The following is a 21323-nucleotide window of genomic DNA, read 5'->3' as shown; positions in this document are numbered from 1 at the left end:
TTGGGGCTGGTTATAAAATCATCTGAGATTATTACGAACTGTTGGCAGAGGTATGTTCTTTTCTTCAAGCCAGCTGGCCCTCTGACTTATAGTGCAGGACTGGTGATTCAAAGGACAGGTGAAGGCCCTAGAAGTGAGTGCTAATTAGACAGTGTTGACTGAACAGGGTGGTGAGAGTCCCGGGAAGTGCAAAGTGCCTTTGTGTGTACTAACCTAAGGCTTGAACATGTGTGATGAGGCACTGTTTTTCAAGGAAATAAATTATGGCTAAACTTGGGTGGGAGGGAGTATTTTCTGATTATATCAAGAGGAGGGGAAAAAAAGGGGGGGCAGGAGATGTTCTTGGATTAACAGTTTTGTCTGTGAACTGAGGGAGGTAGCTTTGAAAGTTTCCACAGGCCCTGCTCCCACTAATACTCTCTGAATCTATGCATAAAACCCATTGGAACCTACTGAGTTTGTCTCCTGCTTGTCTTCTTATTTTTGCCTTCCAACTTCTACTGTCACACAGATATCATGTTATCACTTACCACTTCCTGCTTAAATCTACAAACCTTGAGCCTAGATCCCCTATGGTCATATTGAAATTCACTGGTGCTTGTTGATAAGCTAAAGACAATAGGCAGAGGGCAATCTTCTAGTCTAAGGTAACATTTGTACATTTTTCCTAAGGCCTACCTCCCCATCATATTTACTTGGGGACAAGGACTCTATTTCAGTCCAAGGCAGCAGGAAGGCTTGTGTCAAGGATGGCCTATAGAGCAATAAATGGATGACACAGTATTTACGGTGCTACCCCAAACACATGGGGTAATACTTAGAGCTTCTCCTCCATATCTATCTTCTACAGGCCACACTGAGACCTACTGAATAGTCTTAGTTTTATGTTAACTCTACTAAGGAAAGTTGAAAAGACACTTGGCTTGTTTCCTCTCTCTTCCACTATTTTCCTGGTCAAACTCAATCAGAATCTATGTGAAATTGTAGAAACTCTGTGTGTGGGGGCGGGGGCAGGGGGGAGAGCTTCTGCTCTTTGATTGTCAATGGTCCTCGGTCAAAATCACAGAAATATTCAAAGCAGAGGAGAAAACCATTACTTATGGCCATAAAGTAAGCTCTGGCTAGCTTAGCTGGAGTTTAGTGCACAGAGACTAACAAGCTAGGTAGGGGTCCCCAAATTATTAGTACATGGGAATATTTAAAACAAAGAAACGAAGCAAAATTTTATCAAATCAAACCCAATCATATATATAAAGGATAATATATCATGATGAAATAGGATGGTTCAACATTAGAAAATCAATGTAATTCACCATATTTTAGAAAACTATACAATAATCTTAATAGAGGTAGAAAAAGCATTTTGCAAAATCCAACATCCTGATACATATTCTCAGTAAACTAGGAAAAGGAGGGAGCTTCCTTAACTTAATAAAGGATATCTATAAAAACCACAGCTGATATCACATTTAACAGTGAAAGACCACTGAATGCCTTCTCCTTAACATCAAGAATAAAGCAAAAATGTCCACTCTTACCACTTCTATTCAACATTAAAGGCATTGGCACTGCAATAGGGCCAGAAAAAGAAATAGTAGGCATCTAGTTTGTAAGGAGAAGTAAAACTGCCTTTAAAAAAAACCGCTAGAGTCTATGTAGAAAATCTTATGAAATTTCCAAAAAAAAAAGGACTACTACATTGCGAAAGGTTGCAACTTCCAGGACCAAAATACAAAAATCAATTTTACTTCTGTACACCAAGAATGAACAACCAGAAATTGAAATATAAAACAATTTACAGTAGAATAAAAATATAAACCACTTAGGAATATATCTAACAAAAGATGCACAAATCCTATACACTGAAATTAAACCTAGTTAATGGAGAGATAGATATACTTTACTTATGAGTCAGAAGACTCAATGTTTCCAAGATTTTGGTTTTCTGAAACTGATCTATTGATTCAACGCAATCTCAGTTCAAATCCCAACAGACTTTTAGATAGAAACTGACAAGCTGGTTCTAAAATTCATATAGAAATGCAAAGGACCTAGAATAGCCAAAAGAACTGTGAAACAGAACAAAAGGGAAGGACTAAAATGACTGATTTCAAGGCATTGTATAAAGCTACAGTAGTGAAATCAGTGTAGTATTGGCATAAAGGCAAACAAAGAGACTAAGGAAAGGGAATAAAGAGTCTAGAAAGAGACCTATAAGTATACAGACAATACATTTTTGACGAAGTTACAAAGGCAGTTTAGTGGAGAAAGGATAATATTTTTTGTGTGTTTATTTGAGAGAGAAATAAAGCAAGAAATTCAATCTATACCTCACACCATATATAGAAATTAATTCAAAACAGATCTAAGGGGGTGCCTGGCTGGCTCAGTTGGTAAAGCATGAGACTCTTGATCTCAGAGTCATGGGTTTGAGCCCCATGTTGGGCTAGAGCTTACCTAATGAAAAATAAATAAAAATTTTTAAACAACCAACCAACCAATCAACAACAAATCAGATCACAGGTCTGAGCCTATATATATATTATGTATGCTTAGAAGAAAACAGGAGAAAATCTTTGTGAGCTTGGATTAGCTAAGAATTCCTTACATATAAACATCAAAAATATGATCCATCATGATTTGACTTCATGAAAATTAAAAACCTCAGCTGTCACTGTAGACTGTTAAAAGGCAATCCACAAATAAGGAGAAAATATTTGCAAAGCATAATGTGATAAATGTCTTGTGTCTAGAATATATATAAATAATATAATGAACTCAATAATAAGAAAATAAGAAGGAAACAATTAAAAATGAGCAAAAGATGTTAACAGGTCACTAAAGAAGATATACAGATAGCAAATAAGCACATGAAAAGATGCTTTAATTACTCATTAGGGAAATGAAAATTAAAAATCACAATGAAATATTACTACACACCTATTGAAATGATTCAAATTGAGAAAAACTGATGATACCAAATACTGGATAGGATGTAGAAGGACTGAACTCTCAAACACTGATAATAGTAGGAAAGTAAAATGATATGCCGCTTTGGAAAGTAAAAGTAAAACTTTACTTGGGGTAAAAGTAAAACATTCACCTACCGTATAATCTAGCTGTTCCATTCCTAGATTTTTATGTAAGAGGAAAGTATAAATCCATTTAAAGCCTTGTACACAAGTAGCTTGGTTTGTAATAATAAAAAACTGAAAACAATTTAAATATCAACTGAATGTATAAATTGGGATATATATCACATGTGTAGATATATGTGTCATATATGGGTATGTACATATATATGTAATGGATCCTATTCATCAATAAAAATAAACTATTATTCATGCAATGCAACATGGATATATTTTCAATAATGCCAAGTGAAAGAAGCCAGGTCAAAAAAAACAAAAGAGTACATGCTGTATGATTCTATTTACATAAATCTCTAGAAAATGCAATTAAATGCATAGTGACAGAATGCAGACTACTTTGACTTTACCTCAAAGTAGTGAGTAGAAGGAAGAGGGGATTCCAAAGGGCAGCAAGAAACTTTTGACAATGATGGACATATTCGTTTTCTTGGTTGTACAGATATACAGACATATGTCAAAACTTATCAAATTTTACCATTAATTATGTGTTATTTATTGTCATTGAAACCTAATGTTAAAAAATGTATGAAATGCAAAACATTAACTGAAACATGAATATTATATTAGACTAGAGTAATAACTTTGTGGGATGGTGGGGAGTTGGGTTCATCACATGGACAGAGGTTCTCGGGCAAAGTTTTGTTTCTTGACCTAGTGGTGATACCAGGGTGCTTACTATAAAGCAAGTCATTCATTATATATGAATTCATCATATATACAAATCATAAAATGTTATTTTTCTGAATAAGTATTAAGCCATATGTTTGTTTTGTGTGCCATATATTCTGTGTCTGTGTTTTATTTTACAATAAAAATATTTCTTAATCCTAAAAAAAAGTTAAGGAAATTGTGGCTTGAGAGGAAGAGACACATAAAATATGACTCAACTTACGATAGGCACATTTCCAACTTTTATTCCCAGGACTATACAATACTGAGGAAAAGGAAATTGAAATGATATGTGGTTAAATTGAAAATAAAGTTAAATAGAGTTGTTAAATGGCTGGAGCATTTAACGAACATTTCCTAAATGTGAGAGGGGAAGCCAGCTAAATGCTATCTGAAGTTGGGTGTGTACCTGTGACCTTTCGGACCTGAGTGGGAGAACTGGCTGGGAGGTGGGCAGGGGTGCAGGGTGGGGCTCAGCAGATCCCATGGAAGCTAGGGAACAGACATTAGTTAAGAAAGAAAGGCAAGGGGTCAAAGATCAGCAGGTCTTGGCATATCCTAGATGAAATTCATCATGGGGTGGTATGTGACAATAGCTTACAGTGAAGGCTCTAAGGTCAGATTGCTTGGATTTCTAATTTCATTCCACATGTAGACAAATATTTGCCAGGTGTCTGCCTCACTTTCCTCATTTGTAATGTTCTGACAATGATGTGAAATGTTGTGAAATTTAAATGAGATAATGCCTGTACGCTGCTTAGTAATAATGCCTGACACCCAGTAAGCATGTTACCTATTGTTACAGCTGACTTCTTAAACTTGCAACTGTCAAGCCTTAGTAGCTAACTGAAGGAACATGATTTTAACCAACTGAGCCACCCAGGCACTCCACTGAAGGAACATGATTTTAAAAAGACCTATTGCATTCAGGCTATTTGCAGGGCTTGCCATGATAAACACCTGCCAGAAGCTCCTTCCAGGAAATCCGTTTAAAGTACGTTTCATTTTGGGCTTCCGCAGACACATCAGCCCTTTGAGAGACAGGAGGCAGGCTGAAGTGCCCAAATCACAAATGGCTTTATAAGCACGATTCCCTTCAAGGCAATCATTTGATGCCTGGATCTTGAACCTACTAATTTCATTTGTTACTGTTATTTCCAAATAATACTCTTATAAATTCTTCAGGGAATGTCACAGACAGGCCAGCACGGAGCCTTCAAAGATGGGGTGCCTCATTTTGAAACCATAACTCTTAAGGAATAATGTAAGCCTACCACACATGCAGTCAGGGGATTATTCTGGTTTAGGAACAGCTAGATTATACGGTAAGTGAACTCTACACACTCTTTCCCCCTTCAGTTTTTTTGCTTCTTTTTTTTTGTGGGGCCTGACAAGCGTTGCTCATTTATTAATTCCTTTATTCATTCATTCAGCACATTTATTGAGCACCTTCTATGGCTAAGCCCTGGAAACACAAAGATAAATGGGATGCATACTTCTTGCTGTCACCACTGGGGTGTCAGGCCTGATAATAAGGGGACAAGGACATACACAGTCTGCGGAGAATACAATTTGAACAATGTACATGTATCATTCACAGAATACAGGAACTATCTACTCATAGGCTTTCAACTTAAAAGGTTCGATAGATAAGATCAAATCTCAGCCCCTTAACTCTGTGACCCTGATTAAGTGTGGTCTTTTTTATTATAAGGCATGATCAGTGCCCTGTTGTATGTGTTTTGAGGATGTTTCATACTATTGGCTTTGAGACGATCTTTTCATAAAGATCGGCTCCATTTTGCAAAGTGAGAGACTTGAAAAAGACATGTAAGAAGAGGTATATAACTAAGATGAAAATAAGAGCAGAGATAATATAAAAATTCAAAGAGGGAGATGATGGTGTCACTTTTATGGGATCACTTTGGTGTTAATCTGGCCTGCTATATGGTGTTAGGAGCCTATGCTCTGAAGCCCCACTGCCTGAGTTCAAATCCTAGCTTTGCCATTTGCTAACTCTGTAACCTTAAATATGGTATTACGCCGTGTCTCTGCTTCCTTATCTGTAAAATGGGAATAAAAATAGGGCTGACTCTTAGGCCTTCTGTGAGGGCTGAGTGCTAGGCACATACTATTACTGGTAATACAGTTCTAAAGAGGTTCAATATGTCAATCAACCACAAACTGACAGTGTATGCCTGTGCTAAAATTTTTGCTATCAGCAAAATGGTTTATTAATGGGAAACATATTCCTATCTATAAAAATATATATTGTTTCTACCCTGCCTCCCCCCAACAAATCTTAAATGTCACTTTTCAGAGGGGCTTTCTTGATCAGCAAGTGACAGTGGCATGCTGCTGTCTTTCCTCCCTAGCTTCCAGGGGACACTGAGTAGATGCCAAAGACTAGATGACAAATGGAACTTTCAAAGCATCCCGGGACATGATTCTGGGCAAAGGCTACTGAACTTAAGAGCAAGAGGGACAAGACGGTAGCCCTGATGGAACCAGATGGTAAAGAATCCCTGTTGGGAGTATTGGGGGCGGGGAATGATGGCTGAGGATGAGTGTAGACAGGCCCCCATATGTGTGTGTACCCAGACTTAGGAACAACCCCACTGCAAAGAGCTGGACTGCACTATATTGACACATAGGAGGCCAATTCTGGGCCTGGTGATCTTTGGGAGAATGAGGTGATATTTGTCAGTGTGAATGTATGGCTGCACACCTTTTACTCATCCTGGGAAAGTAACAATTGGGTAAGCAGGGCCACACAATAACAAGGCTAGTTGAGCCCACCTCCTGAATGTCTCTTCCAGGCTCTGAGCAAATACAAGTTTTTGAAGTTCAGGCCAGAGACTATATGTGTCTTCAGGTTCTAACTCTGTGTATAAAATAGGTCATAATATTGAATGCATCATGCTTTGAATATTTTAACTACCTCTGCAGGAGGGGGATACTCAGAAAATTTTCTATTTATTGTATTTTGCATACTTTTGTCAGATATTCATACAAATGCATGCCAAAGGGATATGCAAATCATGGATTTGAAATACAAGGTGTATTTTGAGGTAAGAGTTCTGAGACCTTTGGAGGAATATCTATTTGTGTTGTTGGTTTCAGAGACTAGTTTTGATTCTTAGGTGCCTGTTAATTGGAAGCCAGACCTTCAGGATTCTATAGAACTTTGAAGATGTGCATCTAAGTTCATGGAGACCTACTTGATTTAGGGAACAGCAGAAAGATCAATGGAAAGAAAAGGCAGACAAGTAAAGGCAAGACTTGTGCTCCACGAAACCCAGATACTTTCTTCTCGCAGGCCAAGCTGAACATTCAGACATAAGTGGGTTAGCTTTGGGCATCCTCATGGCCCATCAACTCTGGCCCCTTGCTGGATGGACTTGTCTAGTCAGTAGGCAGTGTTGGAAAGCTGCCAGGTGTGTGTGGCTCATTGATTATTGATCTCAAACCTATAGCTCAGTAATCAGAGCTGAGCAGTGCTCACAGGAAGCGCAGGGCATGGCCCCCACCTGAAGGCATGCACACTTCTCCGTTCTAACCAGCCATCAAACATCTGAAGTCACACCAAATCCTTGAACTGAGTTTGTGGATAATCCAAGTCTGAATATTGCCAGAACGGGCCTGACTTTATACAACTGGTTTAGGAGTCTACTCTGTTATGGACAGAAAGTAACCACTGTGATTGGTTTATCAATGTGTTAATTTTTCCCTCTCCCTGGACTCATCCTTGACCTTCTTTTAAGACCCCTTCCTCTGTGACCCCCACCCCCTCTCCCACAGAGATAATGCCGTTTAACATCAAATAAAGCAAGAGTAGACTTTGGATGCCTGCCTGTGCTTTGTATGGCTGTTGCCGAAAGCCCTGCACATAGAAGGAAGTTTGTGCAGGGCCTCATCTGGGAGAGATGAAATATTTTAATAGCAGTGTTTATGTTCTCAGTCTGCAGATAACCAAAAACCAGCAAGATTTTTACATCAGGCTTTGAAATGAAAAATATCACCCACTCAATGGAAACACAAATTTCATCCCTTTTGCCCTCTGGCCCTCTCAATGCTATTAGTGTTCCTAGATTTTCCTGCTCTCCTTGAGATTTCTGAGTCACCACAGAGGGAGACCCAACGTGATGTCTGGCCAAGTTTTGCAGGTTTTGCGTTCTCAAGAAAAGCAGACTTAAAAGGTTTCCTTTCTGAGTTCCCCAGGCCCCTCAGACAGTCTGGAGCAGAGACTGTGCTGAGACCCATGATAGAGGAGAGACCAGAATTGCAGCAGGCAGGGCGAGTTCAAAAGGGCACCGCGAGCTCACAGTTAAATTCTAGGCAGCAGCTCTGAGACCCGCAATCCTGCCTCTCACAGACGTAGGGAGAGAGTTCCCAGACTCCACACTCCATCTTAACCTTACAAGTTTTGCCCTTGGAGGGATTCAAGCCTGTGATTCCCAATCATTCTTCCTTTCCCTAAAGATGAGAGCTTACACAGACAAAGCATATTTTTCAATGTCACCACGAGGACAGTTTTAACGAATGTCTCTGGATTCATGTTCATGGGCAGACATGTGCACTTGCACACTCTTCTAAGATTAAGTGTACTTGAAAATCTGATTTATAGAAGCAAGGAGAACAACTCATTTTTAATAATTGACTGGGTTAAAGTAGATTTCTTCACTGAAAGAGTCACCAAGGCACACTCAAACAAAACACATACCATTCAAATTAGCTGCTTTGGCTGAACTTATTTTTTATATTAATTTAGTCTGTGCTCTCCAAAAATAAATTAAGCCTATGTTACACATTCCTAATGAAAACAATTTTAATAAACAGACTGTGCGCACGTGGATCATGAACACACAAGAGTATAAATGTTTGTAAGACAGTTTTTGAAACCCATTGCCTTGAGTCTCTCAAATAAAATGTATCTTTTTCTCCTCCCTCTAATTTTAACATTGACCTTTATTCCAGTATCTAATCTGCCACGTCTTAGAGCAAAGTGTCCCAGGGATTGGGTAATTAACATGAACATCAAAAGAACAGCTATCACAGGTAGAAAAGCTGTCTGAGCTCTTTCTCTTTTGACAGAGATTCTAGATACTACAGTTTGGATAATTTATATGTGGTCCCAGGGTAGGACATGATCTCAGTCAGGGATATCCAACTATATACTTGCATGTGTTATAGAAGACTTGTGTCAAAGATCAACAGAGATATAGACAAGGGAACAGTGAGTTCTCATGAAATGGAGATGGGAGGGGAAGTCAGGTAAACTTCACGGAAGAGGTAATGTCTGAGCTGTCTCTAACGGATGAATAGGCATCTCCCAAAAGGACAAATGGGGGTGGGAGGGCTGGGAAAGATTCTAGGATATTACAGAACGTACAAAAGTGGACATGGGTAACAGTTGGGCAATGGCTGGAGACAAGGCTAGAAACAGAGGCTGTAGGAGGGTAAAACCCAGCTTTAGACTGAAGTCCTCTGCTCAGTGGGCTATAGGAATACTCAGAAACAAAATGATATGACGAAATAAAAGAAAGGAGTGATGTAACCATCGACATGTAAGAAAACCATAAATGCTGATATATTTGTAAAAAATAATTTATGTATATTAACATAAGAAAATTTCAGAATGTTATCTCTGGGTTTTGCATTTCAGAGGCTATTTTTCAATTTTTAAACACTGCTAGGAGTGTATATTACTTGTGTAATAAAAAGGGGGAGATCACTAAATGCGCATGTACACAACAGGGAAGAATTGGCTGAAGAGTAGTTCGTGTGGAAAGAACCCAATGGCTTTGCAAACACAGTCTGTATTAGGGAATGGTTACAGTGGCTCAAACACCTGTGTTAAATGCAAACTTAACTAAAAGCAGCACATGGTCTAGATTAAGGATGCAGATGAAAACGGTTGCTATAGTCCTAATACTTCCTGTGTTTATTAGAACAGTTCTGAAATGTTCCATCCAGTGCTGGGGGCCACAATTTAAAGAGTTAAAGCTGAGTTTGTCCGGAAGAGGACCATCAGAAAGAGAAGGAGGTCTGAGAGCCAAGTCATAAAAGAAAGATTTATGGTATCTTGAGATGTTTCTACTGAAGAAGGGATAACTTATGGGGGGTCACTGGAACCATCGTCAAATACTTGATGAGCTGCCCTGTCAATGAGGCAGAAAACTCATCCTCTAAAGTTCTCAAAGTCAGAACTAATACCAAAAGCTGGAAGCTACAGAGAGACCAATTTTGGCTGGACATAGAAAAAACAATTTTAAATCACAATGTTGTGGCTAGAAGTGACTGAGATCTATCCAATAGCCTCATAGTTGACAAGGTGGTTCATTTTGAGGCAGTGACTTATCCCTACAATCCTTTAGAAGAACAAGGGACAAACTAATTCTCATGCCTCCAAGTCCTATATTCCCTCACACTACACCCCACCCCACCATCATGCTGCCTTCAAGCCATTGCAGATGCCCAGCAATGTTTGATTTTCTCAAGAAGTAGACTCCCAATTTCTAGATATATCTGATGAGCACAGGTTGGATGACTGCCTGTGAAGGGGCTCCCAGGGAAGGCCTGTAATAGGCAGGATGTTGGAATGGATAGTCTCTAAGACTGCTTTCAAATTTAAGCTGCTATAATTTGAATTTGGGGAAATGACCTGAAGAATAGGGTTGTGTTAAAAAAAAAAGCGGGGGGGGAGCTGTAACATTCAGTAAAGAGAAGTCTAGGAACTTTGGAATAGTGGTTGGAAAATGAAGGTGGAAGAAACTTTTTAGTAGTTTTCCAGTTTCTTAGCAGGGTCCATTGTGGTTATTATTAATCTCACTACATTGGTACATCACTCCCACACCTCACATTTGGCAGGAACCAGGGATGTGCTGAGTGGGGAGAAAACTATCTTTTTGCTTTTGTCCCTACCCTGCCAACTAGAAAGTGTGATATCCCTACAGAAAGGGACTGAGTCCATATGGGTGTGCCCAGAGTAATGGCAGCATGCCACCTGGAAATCGTCACAGAACAGACTATAAAAACACTCAAAGCATTTTCATTCATTTTGGCTTATGCCAAGAAAAGACTCACCCTCTTCTGCTCCCCACCTCCACCCACCACATTTAAAACAAATCCACATACCCATTAGTAACTCAGCCATTTATTTGGCTCACAATCATAGGAAAAGGGCTGAATTGCTTACCTCACTAGTTGCATATCCAGATCCTGAATCTATACTTAAAAGAATGTTCAGCACAGGATTTCCCTCATTACCAGTGAACTGTAGACGACAAATTCATTAATTAAAAGCTATTTTCTGGCTCCTGGTATGTCTGTTCTTTGGGAAAGAGATTAAGATCTGTGGTGCACAGTAAGTTGGCCTACAAAACCGGAACCTACTTCTGCAGTATAAGCTGGCTCCAAGCTTAATGTCCACGAGCATGTGACTGAATTAGTCTAAGACAAAATAGATGCTATTGCGATATGATATCATCTTCACTTGGAGCTCACTCTGTGCCCCAGAGTAACCATTCTTACTTGCTTCACCTTGAGCCCCCTTTTGAAAAATTTTTCAGTGCATCCCCTTTCTCTTCCAAAATGTAGCCATTCCTAATCTCCCCTCCTCAGGGCCATGCCCTAAGCCTCCCAAGATGGCTACTAGTTACTGAAATCAACTTTCTCTTCCATCTTCATCACCACCTTCATTATTGCTTCTATTTATTGAACACCCTCTATTTGTCAAATATTGTGCTATATATTTTACATGCATTATCTCATGTATTCATTACTTTTTTTATCATCCTCTTTTAGGATATAACTCGCCCTTGAAATAACTCGCCCAAGTCAAAACTATTAAGTGCTGGAGATGGGATTCAAACAAGCTTTTTCTGACTCCCTGTTATCCCCCACACGACACTACAGGACGCGGAGAGAAGCATGACACCTACGATGAATAGTCTTTTTTCTTTTTTTTANCTCTGAAATAGGCTCCAGGCTCTGAGCTGGCAGTCAGCACAGAGCCCGACGCAGGGCCCGAACCCACAAACTGTGAGACCATGACCCAAGTGAAAGTCGGACGCTCAGCTGACTAAGCCACCCAGGCGCCCCATGAATAGTCTTTTCTACAGTGTATATTGGAAACTGTTTATTGGACATTATATAAACCCCTGTTCCAAGTGAGGAAAAGTGAGACTTGGTGCCAAAATGAGGCTTGCTGAGAAGTCAACTTGGAGTCTGTTCTGACCAGGAGGAGGGCACAAGAAAGATATGACAGAAGGTGGTGTTTATGAATAGTGGAGGGCAGGAGATGTGGGGACCCTAAAAACAGGTCAGAGAGAAAGGGGAACTTGTTTAGTGATGGTGTGGTTTGATTGAGGCCACACAGGATGGTTGGAGAAGCCTGGAAAGAATCTTTTCGCCTGACACACGGAAGTCGGCTACAAAGTGTCTGAGGTAACATTCCGAGGGGGATATTTTTGAAACAGAAAAAAAAGTACAAAATGTTTCTAAGGGCCAAGGTATAGAAAGATGATTCTAGCCTAGAGATGATCTATTTATAAAATATATTTTCTATTAACTATCCTGTAGACTATAGAAATAATTCTCCTATAGGGAAATGACACAGAAAAAATTGGTCCCATTGTAAATCACATGGTTCTGGGTCAGGGAACAAGAATTAGTCACTCACTCCTCCATTAATTTGTTCACAAATATTTCCTGAATACTTACTATCTTACTACTTACAACATGCTGTATCTGTAAGAAGATACGTAGTAAATCTATTCCTTACGTGGAAAATTTGCAGTATCTCCTTCCTTCCCCAGTAAGACTGCTACCACCTGAGGATATGGAAGAGTATCCCTGATGTGAATTTGAAAAAGCACTCTGAGGCTCTGTGGCTAGCCTTCAGGGAGAGGGGAAAAGCAAGGGTCTTTGAGAGCCTGACAGTGCCCTGACCTGAAGGAACCTGAGTGAAGTTAACTTCTCTTTGGTTCTGCATGTCTGTAACTGGTGCGGACCTGAAAGAAAAACTTTGCCCAGGCTATAAGGACCCCCTGTGCCAGTGTTCATCCTAATCCCTCTCCCTAGAGTAGTCCTCAGAGTCTTGACTCAGAGGAGAACATGGCTTGTCCCAACTCCAACTGATGCAGCACCAACAGAGCTTGCCCCCACGGGGGGGCAAGATCTTAGGCTCATCAACTAGTCTGTTGTCTGTAAGCATGTGATTGTTGAAAGAAAAACAGTTTGTCATTTACTTCACATGTATTCAAATATTTTATATGTAATGTAGCTTAAAAGAGTCCATTACTCAGTGTACGACCTAAAGCTCTGTGATAGCTCTGACCCGGAGTTTCCTCATACGTGGACAGGAGAGAATGTGTCCAGTGTCTCGTGAGAAGCTGGCTGATGAAGGATACCAGGTAGAGTATCTGGCACATAATAGGAGTCCACAGTGTCTGGAGATTGGGTCTAAATTCATGGAAAGACACTGAAACAATTAATTTTATATAATTCAAAAACAACGGAGCTACAGATTTCAAGCTCCGAGATTCAAAATATATAAAAATCTTTGCGAAAAGAATGGCATTTTTATGTGCTTTAAGATCAATGTTTAAATGTTCAATAAATGTTAGTGAGCATATTAATAAGCAATTAAAAATTATTTTTAATGTTTATTTTTGAGAGAGAGAGAGCGTGAGTAGGGAAGGGGCAGAAAGAGACTGAGACACAGAACCTGACATAGGCTCCAAGCTCTGAGCCTGACAGTGGGGCTCAAAACCATGAACCGTGAGATCATGACCTGGGCCAAAGTCAGATGCTTAACTGAGCCACCCAGGTGCCCTAAGAAACCATTTTAAATCATCAGAATTTGTAAGTATATGTTTTTGAGCCTTAAGTTACCTCACTAGTATTTGTGATTATTATGAAATGAATTTTTTAATGATTCCTTAAAAGAGACTGTCTTTCTCCCTCCCTCTTTCTCCTTCTCTTTCTCCATGCCTCGAAACAAAAATCATGGGGAAATAAGACTTCTAGTTTAGAGAATGGATCAAGAGAGCATTGCAAAATAATAAAGCCTAAACATGGTTCATTAGGAAAGAATGACTAGAATTCTAATCCTTTGCAGGTTCAGCATTAGGAGAGAAATGAAAAGAATACCATATTCCCCTTCTGACATCAGGGAAGAGTATTTTCTTGGGCTGTTTTCTAGCTATCTTACAAAGAAAGATGCCATGTATGATACTGTAATTCATGTAAATCAAGTGACTGATTTTAACCCGAGAGAAAGAATCTCAAAGTTTTCTATGAGGGTAAAGCAGAGACTGAAGAGTGTCCCTACAGGAGAACAGGAACCCGGGGGACTCGTTGATGAAACTTCCAGTTGGAGAAATGCTGTTGCTTCAGAGCCAAAGACCAAGTCTTTGGAAAATATTGTGGGAAAAACATATTCCATGGAAATGTGTGTCCTAAAATTTTTCCATATGAAAAAGTAAAAGTACTCTTTCTTACCCAGCAATGATCTAATGTACAAGTAGCTTAAGAATGAGAGGAAAGAACTATGGAGAGATTTTAGGTTTTGGTTCAAGCTTAACTTTTGTGAATGCTTGGACTTCTAATTTGTCCTTCCTATTTTTTATTATTATTTCGGAGAGAGAGAGACAGAGACAGAGACAGAGTGAGCAAGGGAGGCTCAGAGAGAGAGGGAGACACAGAATCCAAAGCAGGCTCCAGGCTCTGAACTAGCTGTCAGCACAGAGCCTGACACGGGGCTCAAACCCACGAACCGTGAGATCATGACCTGAGCCGAAGTTGGACACTTAACCGACTGAGCCACCCAGGGACCCCATCTAATTTATCCTTTAGCTGAAAGAATGTCTGTGAATTAAAAATGCATCAGAGGATACCCTAAACATTATGTGGCACAATTTCACTCCTTGGTAATTTCACTCCTTGGTAACTCCTGTCGCCCTATGGAGGCTGAACCATGCACACTTCTCAAAAAAGGCAGAACTTAATGGATGACAAGAAAATCATCGCTCAGCTCTTTCAATAGAAAATTCATAAAGGTGTAAGAAAAACAATAGGCACAACTGTTCTGGATTTCAGGTTTAAGAAGCACTTGAGAGAGAAAACGGAAGACTTTTCTTGGTCTTCCACAGATGGGCAATGAATATCCAGAACCAATCTTGGGACGTGGAATGCTAAGAACTTTCCAGTATGTTCATGAGTGAGGCAGAGGTTAGACCTGGTTGTAGGCAGTAGCTTCTCTCCTCAGAGGGAGGTGGTAAAACTTCCTCCTGGGCAAGGGGAATATTTTCCTGAAGAAACTTAAAAGGGATCAACTAAGGTTAATTTGCTACTTGGGTCCTTTTTCACACAGCAGTATGCCTTGCTGTCCTAGGCCTCACGTAAGAGAGGAGAAAGAGCATGAAAGACATATAGAAATCTCAGATAGGTTGAGAGGAAATCCAAAATCAGAAAGACCCCCACATTGCAATTTGGTACTTGGAAGTAGGTCACCCAGCCTTAAGCCAAAAGGAATTAGTCACTTAGAGCAGCAAAAGCGATGGGTGTGTTCCAGCCCTACACCTGCTCCCCCAGTGCCCAGAGCCAGCGCCTGGCATGAGGGAGAGTCAGAAGTTTCCAGATACTCCAGTGGATGTGAGATAAGAAGGCCAAATATCCTGAAGATCCTGGAGTCAAGATGAGGAGGGCACAGGATGTGAAGGGTTTGAGGCTGGAAGCCAGAGTAGGTTTCCCACAGGGACTGAGGCTAACACCCAGAGAGCAACACAGAGAGAAAAGCCATCTCAACGAAGGCCATGTCAGACCAGAAGTGTCTTCCTCTGCAACCACTATGTTGCATGGCTCTCCTCCTGTCACAGGCTCCTCCTGCCTCACAGGAGAGAGGACAGGATGGATGGGTCGGGTCCTTTGAGCCTGACTTTTTACTCCAGAGAGATCAAGTTAACCTGAAAAAGCCTACGTTTGGAAAAGGAAGTGACTATTTATTTTGAATAGGAGAGCTGAGGTCTAAGTCCCTTCTCATCAATAGAGCAAGTTGAGTTCATATGGTATAAATAAAGGTGCTTTTCTACCAATGAATGGTTGTAGATTTAAAAAAACCTACTACATATAATTATTTAATGGGTTACTGACCTGGAGAACTGGAGAAAGGATAAGACTGGTGGGGTATTACCAGCACACATTGTTTTTGGGTTTTTAATCTATGAAACACATTTGCATGGGCCTAAACCGTTGATCTGCAGTCTAGCATTTATTTTTTGGTGAGAGAAAGTAGGGATTTAAACCATGCACAAGTGGGGTATGTGGGAAGGGAAAAAAACATTTAGAACCTTTTAAATTTACTGTTCGTGGTTACAAGTTTCCTTAGGAGACATAATATTTTTTTTTCTCTCATCTAAAAAAATGATTTGGACCAACCTCAAAAAAGCTGGGTTTAATGTTTCTCAGACTGTTTCCAAGCAGACTAAAATACCAACAAATTCATATCCACAGGGAGAGGTTTATGGTTCACCAATTTTGCATGATTCATGCTGAAGAGCTTATGTGCCTGAGAGGTGAAGGATGCGCCTTCGGAGCGCAATGTATGGAACACATACCATGGCAGACGACTCCTTACCAAGGCTGGCAGATTCATAAATTCAAGTTAGATCAATCTTAGGGCCAACAATTTCAGATGCTTATTCAAATCTTCTCTGAAGCAACAGTTCTTGAGGCTGAAGACATGAGCTGTAAACTTTTTTTTCCCCCAATAAGGTAAAATCAGCAAACAGTCATCAGGAGAGCAGAGTCGTCCTTAAAGCCATCAGAATTAGAGAATGTAAGGTATGTAAAAAAGCATTTTAAATGGTCCATATGATTATTTAATTTTGTGAAAATTATTTCATGGAGTGGTGGGATATTATCAGTTATGACTGCTATTATTTTCACTTTCAGTCATCGACAGCAACACCAGGCCAGAGATCACTGGTCACACATCCACCTGCTGTGGTCCATGTGGCCATGGGGCAATGTGGAGGCTTTGAGGTCTAATTACTAATACATGGCTCTGCTCTGAGATTGACCCTATTACATCGGAAAATGTCACAATGCTTGAGTCACAGAAATGGCTGCAAATAAAGTAATGAATGTAAGATGTTCTAATAATAATAGAATATTCAAATCATGTCTTAAGATGTGTATTATTATCCTAAATCATTACATGGGCATCTGAAGCAAGTGATGCTAACACGATCCCTTGGCAATGACGATGCCATTCAGTCGGGGCCAGCACAGATCCAGCAAAGGACTCAGTAAACTGAAAAGCAGTTTAAGCCTTTCAGGCTGTTACTCCAAGAGATTTAACTCAAAAACATAGTCTGTTGGAATATAAAGGTCATATAAAACCTCTTTCCTTACAGATAAGAAATCTAAGGAAATCAACCTTTCCCGCTAGGTACTACATTATTTTCCAATGTGTCTTCACAGCACATGCTGTAATGGACTATGTTCACTGCATCCAGCTTCTTACCTTTCCTTTTCCTTCCTCAACACATTCCACTCAGGTTTTTGTCTCCACTCTCCTCAGAAGCTTCAATTGCCAATGTCAATAAGGACCTTCATCTTGCCAAATCCAAAAGATAATTTTCAGTCTTCTGTTTTTGTTTTTGTTTTGAACTACTTTAGCAGCACTGACAGAACTGATCATTCATTTCTTTTCTTCTTGGAACACTTTCCTCATTTGACATCCCACTCTCCTGGGTTTCTCTGTCTTACTGTGTGTTTCTTCCCATTTCCTTCCAGAGCTCTAAATGTTGGAGTGCTTCAAGGCTCAGTTCTTAGACCTCCTCTCCATATACATTTACTCCCTTACAAGACAACACGTAGTCTCATGGACTTAAATGTTACCTTTTTGGTGGGCTCTCTCAGATTTTTAGCCTTTCTTCCACATCTTTGTGATTTGTATTTCTAACTGTTTACTTCACATTTCCATAAGGAAATGTACAAAATACCCCAAATTTAACATGGCCCAAACAGAACTCTCGATTCTCTCCCACCTTCCAGACTGTTCCTCCTTTACTGTCCACCACACCCACAATTATCACCTTCACCCTATTCTTAGACCCAAACCCCAGGAGTCATCCTTGATTCTTTTCTTTCCTTTACATACCAGACATTATCCATCAGGAAATCCTAGCACCTGTATCCTGAATCGCCATCACTTCTATGCCCTCCTCTTTCTACCATCATCCTTACAAGCCACCATCATTCTTTGCCTGGCTTTCAAGAACCTATCAAGTGATCTCCCTTTTTGTTTTTGCTATGTTCAGCCTACTTTCCATGCAGCTGCCAGAGAGATATTTTAAAAATTAAATTAGATCACATAACTTCCTAAAAATTTTCCTGTAGCTTTCCATCATACTTGGAATAAACACCAAACTCCTTACCCTGGCCTGCAAATTTTCTGTTCATTCTTCCAATTTCATCCTCCATTTCTATCCCTCTTTCCCGTCATACTCTACCTACTCTGATGGCCTTTCTGTAATCGCTCTTAACTCTGAGCTCCCACACTTCAAGCTCCTTTTCACCTCAGCGCTTTTAAACTTGATCTTTCTCTGCTGGTAAATGTTCTCTGAGATCCTTGCATAATCTGCTCTTTTCATATCATCCAAATCTTAGCTAAGTTTTTTACGTCCCTGACCTTCCTTCTAAAATAAATCTTTCTAGGGGCACCTGGGTGGCTTAATCAGTTGAGCACCAACTATGGGGGTTTGGGCCCTGGGTTGGGCTCTGTGCTGACAGCTCAGAGCCTGGAGCCTGCGTTGGATTCTGTGTCTTTCTCTCTCTCTGCCCCTCCCCCATCTTGTGCGTGCACATGCGCTCTCTCTCAAAAATAAACATTAAAAAAAATAAATCTTTCTATGTATCATTCTCTCTATATCCTTCTGCTTTACCTTTTTTCCTTAATATTTGCCAATATTTAGTATCTGTTTATCCATTGTCTCTCAGACTCAACTGTATGCTTCATTCAGGCAGAAGCTTTGTCTTGTTCACTGTTCTACCCTCCATGCCTAGAATAGTGGTCAGCACAGCTGAGCAATGAGTCACCCACATTAGGTCCTCACTGAACATTTGTCTAGTCTATGTAAAATAAAGGATGAATGGCTTTGAGCCAAACATTAATTAGGATGATGGGAGTGAGTCAGTGACGTGGGTATAACAGATTTTACTCTGAGGTACTCCATGATATTTTGGTTGAATCCTAGTTTTTGGTTCTATCTAAAATCAGACAACTGTTTTTCTTTAGACTGTTCCCATATAAAAATCATCACCATGTAATAAGCTTAAGAAGCACCAGAACGGAAAATAATAGTCAGCATAATTTAACAGTATTTGGAAAGCAGTATTTGGAAAACCACAATTATGATCTTATCTCAGATTTGTTCTGGAAGACATTAATAGTAATTTCACTTCAGAGGACTAAGGAATTTGCATTCATATGAATAAACAGAAGTGCAATCACTACTTAGGCATATGAAATAAGCATTATGACAAAAGGAAGTAAACTAAACGGTATACTCATAATAATCTTAACTAAGTAAGGATGACTAAAACTTTAAAAACACAGAAGAGATCAACATTGATAACTTGCCCAAAAAAAGTGAGTAGTGGAGAAGCTTCTCAGATACAGGTTAGCAGTGATTTCTTATAGGGTGTGTAACCATTTCAGCTTCTTCTAACCAACAAAGAAGAAACCCACTGAGGCAGCCTTTTTAGATTTATACAAAGGCAGTTACTATAGGCTACAAACATTCAAGGGAGATAGAATTCTTATTAAACAAAAGAAGTTTTACACTTTTTAATCCTTAAGTTTCTGAATTTTTCCTTCTTTTAAAGTATTTTTAGTATTGCTTATTTGTGCATACATATGTATTGTGTAATATGTATTTGTTGTATATTTCTCCAAATTGGCTTAAAATAACAATAATCATTTGTAATCTCATTGTTTCTGTGGGGTAGGATTTTGGCAATGTTCTATCTGGTTGATTCTGGCTCAGGTCTCTTACAAGGTTGCAGTAATGCTGGCCAGGGCAGCAGGAGACACTTCTGAGGTGGCTCATTAACATGGCTGGCAAATTGGTGCTGGTTGTGGATGCGAGGCCCCAGTCCCTATCTATGCGGGCCGATCCAACTGGGCTGGTGAGTGTTCTCACTAAATGGAGGCTGACATGGAGAGGTGAAGCAGGGGGCCACAGTGTCTGTGATAAGCTAGGCATGGAAGTGATACACTGTCACCTCTACTACACTCTATTGGTCACACAGATCAACTCTGAGTCAATGTGAGAGGAGATGACAGAAAAGCATGGATACCAGCAGGCAAAATTGCTATGGGTCCATCTTGAATGCTCGCTATCACAGAGTTCATATGAGCCCATTCCTCTCAAAACCCTTCCAATTGAAAAGTAGGGAATATAGAAACAGAAAGAGAAAGAAGTAAGGGGGAATGGAGGTTGGGGAGAAAGAAAAAAGGGAGGGAGACAGGGAGGAGAGAGGAAAGGAAAAGGTTATTGGTAGAAATGTTGAGGTATCTGAATCTGGAACCAAAATGGACTTTCAAATGCTAAAAGAACTAAATATATGCAAACTCCATTTTTTCTTCTTCCACTTAAAGTGGCATGATAAGGGGTGCCTGGGTGGCTCAGTTGGTTTAGTGTCTGACTTTGGCTCAGGTCATGAACTCGCAGTTTGTGAGTTCGAGCCCTGCTGACAGCTCAGAGCCTGGAGCCTGTCTTCAGATTCTCTGTCTTCCTGTCTCTCTGATCCTCCCCTGCTCACACTGTCTCTCTCTCTCTCTCTCAAAAATAAATAAAACATTTAAAAAAAAACTTTTAAAACTACTTATAAAAATGGCATGATAAATTCAGGCTTAAGTTATTAATATTAAGAGGGGAAGTCTGAAGAGTCTATCTAGCATTAGCTAGTCTTTAGTAGTCAAGCAGTTGCTATATGGCATCCAAGGATAAGCGATAAGAACATTCTTAATTTCAACTGAGATTTGTCAAAACTTTCTCTTGCTTTGTTCACTTTTCCTCTACACTATTAAATGTATTTTAGGTCATTCATCCTTACACCAAAAGGTTTGGTCATAAGTCTAGGCCACTTCCTCTTTCTCCTTCTCCACTTCCTTCTCATCTCACTCTCCAAATTCCTCCTCTAAACTATTTTGTAATTATTTACACTGTAAGTCTTGAAAGATTTTAGATAGTGGAAGCAATAACAGCCAAAATACAATGGGAATTTAAGTAAACTTTGTGGTCACTTAAAAGCACTTCTGAGATGGGGAGGTTACCAGATGTTAATGGCAAATACATGTATATAAGATAAAAACATACATACGTAAAACTAAGATAAAAACATACATACGTAAAACCATATTTTCACACCATATAGGTGCCGAGGCTAATATATTCATTTGGTAGTTAGCAGGAATTATTTACAAGT

The 21323-nt window shown here is 39.7% G+C and overlaps 1 protein-coding gene and 1 non-coding gene across 2 annotated transcripts in view; one reads left to right on the top strand and one right to left on the bottom strand.

Annotated features, from left to right (window-relative positions):
- Positions 1-21323, bottom strand: part of PALLD (palladin, cytoskeletal associated protein) — a 378381-nt gene that overhangs the window by 129274 nt on the left and 227784 nt on the right. The gene's annotated exons all lie outside the window — the stretch shown is intronic.
- On the top strand, positions 2376-2448 carry TRNAK-CUU (transfer RNA lysine (anticodon CUU)). Its single transcript has one exon. It is a non-coding gene; the product is annotated as a tRNA-Lys (tRNA).

Source organism: Crocuta crocuta, unplaced genomic scaffold (assembly GCF_008692635.1).
Source record: "Crocuta crocuta isolate KB4526 unplaced genomic scaffold, BGI_CrCroc_1.0 scaffold429, whole genome shotgun sequence".
Lineage (NCBI taxonomy): Eukaryota > Metazoa > Chordata > Mammalia > Carnivora > Hyaenidae > Crocuta > Crocuta crocuta.
This window is presented reverse-complemented; position numbering and strand designations above follow the sequence as displayed.